This window comes from Rhipicephalus microplus, chromosome X, assembly GCF_043290135.1.
Source record: "Rhipicephalus microplus isolate Deutch F79 chromosome X, USDA_Rmic, whole genome shotgun sequence".
In the NCBI taxonomy this organism is placed as follows: domain Eukaryota; kingdom Metazoa; phylum Arthropoda; class Arachnida; order Ixodida; family Ixodidae; genus Rhipicephalus; species Rhipicephalus microplus.
Window position 1 is genome coordinate 388,611,337 of NC_134710.1, and position 7,428 is coordinate 388,618,764.

Here is a 7,428-nt window from a genome sequence, read left to right on the forward strand (position 1 = left end):
AATGAGCAGCTTGAATCGAGTAGCCGAGATTCATTCACTCGAAAAAGTTGCTCACACTCATGCAGAAATTTTACAAGCAAGTCAGACGGAACTTTCAGTAGATTTCGTCCTTTCTTTATGTAGCATTTCAAGGGCACAAGCTCAGGAAAGGCCTTGTTGCTGTCAACCATGCTCCCCTTGCATATACAGCAAAGTTTACACTTGTGAATAACAGCATATGCGATGTATCAAGAAAAATAAAGAAAGCTATCTTCTTCCTCCTCAGACAGCTCTGAAATGCTCTCAAAGCTGGTATCCACCTGTTCGTCTAATTGCTTCTCATATCCACCTTTATCTTTCAGAAAAGCTAAAAATTCTTGCGCGTCATCGACTGCATAGGAGCCATGGCGGCTTGGTTGCGAGAATTGTGCCAGCGCAATTACCCCGACAGTTGCCTTAAATTCTCTTGCACGTGGAATTGGTGTTTTCAATGGAATTGTGCTAAATAAATTCTCTAAGGCATCTTGGCTCAGCCTGCTCAACACCAAAAACCTAAATTGCCTTTCTGCAATATACAGCTGGCGCAACTCCACAGCACAAAGTGTGGAGAAACACGCACCTGTTTGAAAAGGCTTCCAGGAACTTTTACCTGTTCTGTCGACAATCACCATGTCTGTCACTATACCTATGAAAATAATGAGAAGTAACTTCGCTTCATCTCCTTTCTGAGGGCAGAGCTCACTCACAGCAGTCTTCATGGTTCGTGACGTCATGATAGCGAACCATCGGAAAACTTGTTCAAGAAAAAATGCAGTAGAGACAGTTTCTTCTGGGAGATGATTTTCGTGAACAAGGTACCGAAGGCCAGCAGCTGTAGCATGGTGAAAAAGAGCATGTGCTGTAGCAACGTTCATTTTAGGGGCGAAACTCCTTATAGCGGCACCCGTTCGTCCCCCATAGTATGTACCAAGTAAAACATTTTGACCTCCAAGGTGGTGCCGGTGAGAGACTTTTTCTGTGCGTTGTTGAACAATAAAAAATAGTGCTCAATGTACATGTCAATGGCTGCTAATAGGGAATGAGAAACAGGAGCATTCGGCTTTTAGTTAACGCGCAGGCTGCAATCATCATTAGCAGCCATTGGCATGTTCACTATCTGACAAGAAAGGGTTGCTACGTTATACTTACTCACTGGGGGTAACCTCCTTAGCTTTAGAAAGGTTTAGCGAGCGTTGAGCCGCAGTGCCATGAATACAATTAAATTGTATATACCATGAATGAACTCGAGGTGGTTAAAAATGGGAAGTAGATACGAAGCGCAAGCCGTAAGAAAGTAAAAGCCGAATTTTCCGCCTCTCATTTCCCATTATCAGCCATCGGCATGTACATTGAGCACTATCTGACTGAAAAAGTTTGCTACGTCATACTCGCTGGGCGTAACCTCCTTGGTTTTCGAAAGGTTTAGCGAGCGTTCGGCCGCAGTGCCATGAATACAGTGAACTAGTATATACCATGAACTCGAGTTGGTTAAAGGTGGGAAGTGGGCCCGAAGCGCAAGCCGTAAGAAAGTGTGTGTGTGCCACCTCTCGTTTAGTCCTTGGAATGTCCGCTGGATGGCGGTGCCTAAATATGGGGAATATATGATGTAAAGATGCGAGATGGCGGTACTTGGAGTGTTGAATAGATGGAGGAACGGACACATAGACAGATGCATGGATGGACGCATGAACGGACGCATGGGTGGGTGCATGGGCGAACGCAGGGACGAACGCACGAACAGACGCATGCACGGACGGGCTGATGGACGCATGGACGGTCACACTGACGGACGCATGGACGGACGGAAGCAAGAACGAATGGACGGACGAATTCTTCGTCTCACTCTCCATCATTCACTCCGTGGATATGCTGCCATTTTTTTTTTTCGAAGTGCGAAGGCTCCAAGTCCCGCAGCTTCAAGTGTGGCAAGAGCTTCAACTGATGCTTGGCGTCAAGTTCACAGGCCTTCTTTATGTTCTCTAGGGAGACCTGAGAAATATAGGACATAAGTATGCACTTTGACTTAAATGGTGATCAAGTTGCCACAGCATAGCATGTGCGGTACTAGTTAAATGACCCCTGAGCACTATTTGTTTTTACTTGCACGATTTAATTAGTGGCTTTCTGTCTAATAACCACCTAACTGAATCTCAAATGGCCTGTAATATTTAGTGACAAAAAATTCACAAATGGGGTTTATGCGGGAGCCAGCATTTTGAAAAGTGGACTGGCTGACAACTTGTTTCGACAAGCAGACATGCCCACTTGTGGAAACATCAGCTGCAATACAGCCCATGCTTACGAATTTTTCCTCAAAATCTTCTGTCCTCCCTTGGATGCAAACCTCATTGGATTTCTAATCTATTGTGTAATTAATGTTGGCGGCGCACAGAAAACCAGTCGTGCCGATTTCCATTATGGTGGATGCTTCTGACATAGCTGTTGGCACTGTTTTGCAACAGCTAGTTTACAATCCATGGCAGCCTATATTTTTATTTTCACGAATGCTTGAATTACAAGAAACTCGCACTGAGCACACTCGCAAGCGTAGTTTTCAACAAAAGGGAGGCAATTGGTTGGCAATATTTGCAAGTCACGGCAACTTCACAGATGTTTATTGTCAAACGACGACAAAACTGATTATTCCATTGGCATCTAGAACGCGTGATAGTGTTCTTTCTTTGTGACTGACCACAGGGCTCAGTTTCTGTGTGAACTGTCTTCACGGCTTCGCATTCAACATGCTCATGTCGGCTTTGCAATGAATATGCGCAATGAACGCATGGATATGGTCGCTAGCATGGACACGTTTGAGCAGCCTGCCAGAGGCACTCTTGTTAAAATTTAGGCTTAAGTTTCTGATAGGCCTACTGAAGAATGTTGCACAGCTCGATTAAATGGTATTTAGTTCTTTCACCAAATATTAAGCAAACTTGATTATGGTTGAGAATGGCACAACAACAAGTGACACAAAAATGACGAAATCACAAGGACGGGCACCGGACTCTCAACTAATTTTTATTAGTCGACTCACATATATATGAAAGCACGCGGTCACAAAAAAAAACAGATAAGGTGCTTGTCCTTGTGTTTTCTTCCTTTTGTGTCTAATATTCTTGCGCCGTTCTTAAAAATGAACCCACACCAACTGTCAGCGCTGCTAAACTACTAAAAAGATGCCGTTTACAGCACAGTGACAATAGCTGTTGCCGCTTGGCCGTAGTGGCTACATTAAGGTATGCGGAGTTACTTGCAAATGAAAAAACCCTTTTCAGCGTGGTATCGCCCTTTCCCTAAAAAACTATTGACAGCATCTGTAATCCAGTGAACAGCTTGTGTTCACATACCAAGCCTATGCAGTGAAACTAGAAGGCAATACACTAAGCTTACCTTGTTGCTTGGAAGGTTCTCTTTTTTAACAGTGGTGTCATGTAGAATTATCTCCTGGCCTCGAATAAGGTGACCTCTGAGATTTTTCAAGAGGTGAGGGGCAGCAGCAAGGAAGTACAGCTGCCTTCCTTTCCCGCAAGGGTGAGGGTATGAGGTTTTTGGTTTCCCGTACTTTGAAGCTTGTATACCACACAGTCACCAGGTGGCCATGTTGCCAGGTCCCATGTCAGTCCCAACAGCGCTGACTGTTATGTCAACCGCTTCAGAATGCTTAATTACATCGAATAGGCAGTTCTTTACTTCCCCTGCATCAAAAGATGAAGCTACCAAAGAAGAAATTCAGAAAACGCACATTAGATAACTGTGTAAAAATGATTTTAGCAGAATAAGGCCTATATGCACAATTTCTAGAAAAAAAGGTGCTAGGGTGTCACAGAACGAGCACTAAAAATGGGCGCGCCGCCAAATTCTTGCGGTAACGCGCGGAAGAGACGCCGGGAGGTAAAAAGAAAAAAAAGAAAACAAACATCCAAGGCTCCCCGGGCGCACGCTCTCCCCTTGGAAGCGTGGCTTCGCCGACGAACCTCCTCGCCGCACATCGGCGGCCGAGATAGCCCGCGAAAGTTCTAGAACGAAAGGGGCGTGGTCATACCGAGTTGAGTCATCGGCCGCGGAGGTCATTCCAACCGTCTCGCCCTCTTCCCAGCCTTCGCTGCGTATCGCGCCGACGAAATGACGAGAACCTTCTGGAATGTCGCGCGCAAGGTATTTAACCGAGCAGCCAAGATGAGAGATCAGGAGAAGACGGAAGTTAGCGCCAGAGCGCGTAGGGATTCCGCCGTGTAGTCGGCGAAGGTTTTGTCCGTAGCGACAAAGCAGGAGAAGAAGAGGATTTCCACCTGAGGGGTGAAGGCTCGAGCTACAGGCAAGAGCGTGAGTTACCGCTATTGAGCGAAGACGCGTGGCAACAGCTGCGTGTGTGAAGCCGACGTGTTTCCGGCGAAGAAGTTTGAAGCTTGGAGAGTGGCCAATTGAAGACGCGAGGTTTCCTGGAAGAGAAACTTCGGGGCAGCGGAACGGCAACAACCCTGGACTTTGAGTGAGTGATTCTCGGAAGAGTATCATTCAGAGTTTTGTTCCAAGGACTTTGGACTAAATAGGTATTCTATCTCTTTAGTCTTTAAGTGTCTTGGTTGTTCAAGGCATGCGACTGCATTGTAGTGTGCACTGTTGTCTGTGTCCGTTGTTCAAATGTGGCTAATTGTACTGTGCAGTACGTTGTTTGATCGGGGACATATTGTACTCAGCTATTGTGGAGTGAGCATATTTGTGTATTGTTTTTCAGATCTGCCATTATTGAGAATATAATTTTGTTGGTTTATCAACTCTCGGCTCTGACTTGTTCTTTGGGCCACAGCCGGCGTCCGCTGGCGCACCAAAAAGGACCATTTCTACATTGTCCACGCTTTCGTGGTGCGGTTCGGGGGGCCGATACTTCGGCCCTTGGAATTGGCCCGGCGATCGCCTCCCTAATTAACGGGACGTGTGTGACATTTAATCTGGCGTCCGCGACGCAGGACCTTTTGGTGCACAGTGTGTCCAAAGTAGTGAGAAAGAGCCTCGAGTTGTTGATAGTGCTATCGGAACGATTTTGTGTGTTGTTCAGTGTTCTCGTTAACGAGTGCAGGGAAGTGTTCCGATAGACTGATTTAGGCAGATACTTTTTGCACGCGGCAAGGTTTTATTTGCGAGTTGTGAGACACAATGGATCTCGAAAAGTTAGTGGCGCTTGGTGAGAAGATGGGTCTTTCCGGCGCCGAACTACGGAAATGGGTAAGCAAGAAGGAGAAAGAGGCGGTGGAGAGAGAAAGGTTGGCAGCTGAGAGAGCCAAGGAAGAAAAAGCAGCTGAGTTGGAACGAGAGAGGTTGGTGGTCGAAAGAGCCAAAGCGGAAAAAGAAGCTGAGTTGGAAGAGAGAGGTTGGCAGCTGAGAGGGCCAAGGAAGAAAAAGCAGCTGAGTTGGAGAGAGAGAGAGAGGTTGGCAGCTGCGAGAGAGAAGGAAGAAAGAGAGGCAAAGGAGTGACAGCTGAAAGAAGAAAGAGAGCAACAATTGAAGTTGGAATTGGAGAGAGAAAAGTTGGCAGCTGAAAGGGCGAGAGAAGAAAGAGAAGCGAGGGAGCGACAGCTGAAAGAAGAAAGAGAAGCGGAGATGGCTGAAAGGGGACGGCAGCGGCAGCACGAGATGGAACTCGAGTGGCTACGTTTGCAACAGCGAAGTGAAACTCCGGTCCAAGCTAGAGTTGAAAGCAGCGAACGGGAAGATCACGGCTTCCGCTTGAACCCAAGCAAGCTGCTCGTAGCGTTTGATGAAAGGAAGGACGACCTAGACGCGTACCTCCACAGATTTGAGACGATTGCGAGGAGCCAGAATTGGCCGGAACAGCAATGGGCAACTGCTTTGAGTACTTGTTTGAGTGGTGAAGCGCTCAGTGTGTACGGTAGGCTGACGCCGACCGATGCAGCCAACTATGCCAAGGTGAAAGCTGCTTTGCTGAAGCGATTTAGATTTACTGTAGAAGGTTTCCGGGACAGATTTCGGACAGGAAAGCCAGCTGATGGTGAGACGGCTACGCAGTATGCCGCCCGACTTTGTCATTATTTCGACAGATGGATTGAACTTTCAGGGACAGCGCAGGAGTACGATGAACTTAGAGAGCTCCTAATTAGAGAACAATTTCTTACTAGTTGCCACCCAAGCCTGTCGCTGTATTTGAAAGAGAGGAAGGCTGAGTCACTTGAAGGAATGCTTGAATTGGCTGATCAATTCTTGGAAGCGCAAGGTGGAACTAATTTGGCCAAAGTCAAGAAGCATTGTCCCGATGATTCGAAGAAATTGGCTCCCGAAGAAAAGAAGCGTGCACCGGAGAGCACTCCGCGTTGTTTTCTGTGCAACCGAGTGGGTCATCGCGCGAAAAACTGTCGAACGATCTTTACGAGCCCTACGGCAGTAAAATGTTTTAAGTGTGGTCAGACTGGGCACAAAGCAGACGCATGTCGAAACGGAGTGAGTCAAACTCACCAAGTATCCTGTGTGCAAGCGGCACCGAAATCTGATAATAATGCCGTCACCGATGGATTCGTAGAGTTGAAGAATGGGGAGAAAATTCCTATTGTGGGAGCTGTAATGTCAAAACGGCCAACCGGTGTTACGAAGGGAATGCCAACGCTGCCTGGAAAGGTTGCGGGGAAGAAGATTATTTATTTATTTATTTATTTAGTACCCACAGCGCCAGAGGCATTACAGTGGGGGAGGGGTTTACAGTCAGTCTGGACAGTTCAATATTTTGTCATATATAAAGCGTGGAAAACGGTAATAGCAACAACAACAGCTACAGCAGATCGACAACATAAGTTATTCACAGCAGTATGCAGTATATGTGAGAAACAAGAACACTACAAGGTTGAGTCACTTCAACAGGAAAAATAAGTGATTTGATACCGGAGTATAGCCACAATTCCCTTCTGCATATAGTGTGAGGACAAAAGAAAGAAGAACAAAAGATAAGAACAGTAATACATACAGTACGTCCTAAAAAGATCAAAGAAACAATCATTTCAGCAGGGCAAAAAACATCTCATTCGAAACTACGTTGACGATGTCAGCAGGTAACCTATTCCAGTCGTGGATTGTTTTTGGAAAGAAAGATTTCTTAAAAAGTTCCGTGCGGCATAGAACCTCTCTTACTTTTCGCTCATGGTCCACGCGTTGGGACCTATAGTTAGGCGGTATTATATATATGTCTCTCTGTATGTTAATCGTACCATAGTAAATGGAATGGAAAAGCTTCAGGCGCAGCTTTCTGCGTCGTTCTACCAGGGTATCCCATTTGAGTTCTTCCTTAGTTCTTGTTGCACTGAAATTAATTGTGTATTGACGGGACACGTACCTCGCACCGAGATTCTGAACTCTTTCAAGTTTAATAACGTCGCGCGCCGTCGTAGGGTCCCACACTACACAAGC

General features: G+C 46.3%; 1 pseudogene; it reads right to left on the reverse strand.

Moving 5' to 3' along the window:
* Window positions 1-227: 227 nt before the first annotated feature.
* LOC142775418 (uncharacterized) lies at window positions 228-3,633 on the reverse strand (annotated as a pseudogene).
* Window positions 3,634-7,428: the final 3,795 nt, after the last annotated feature.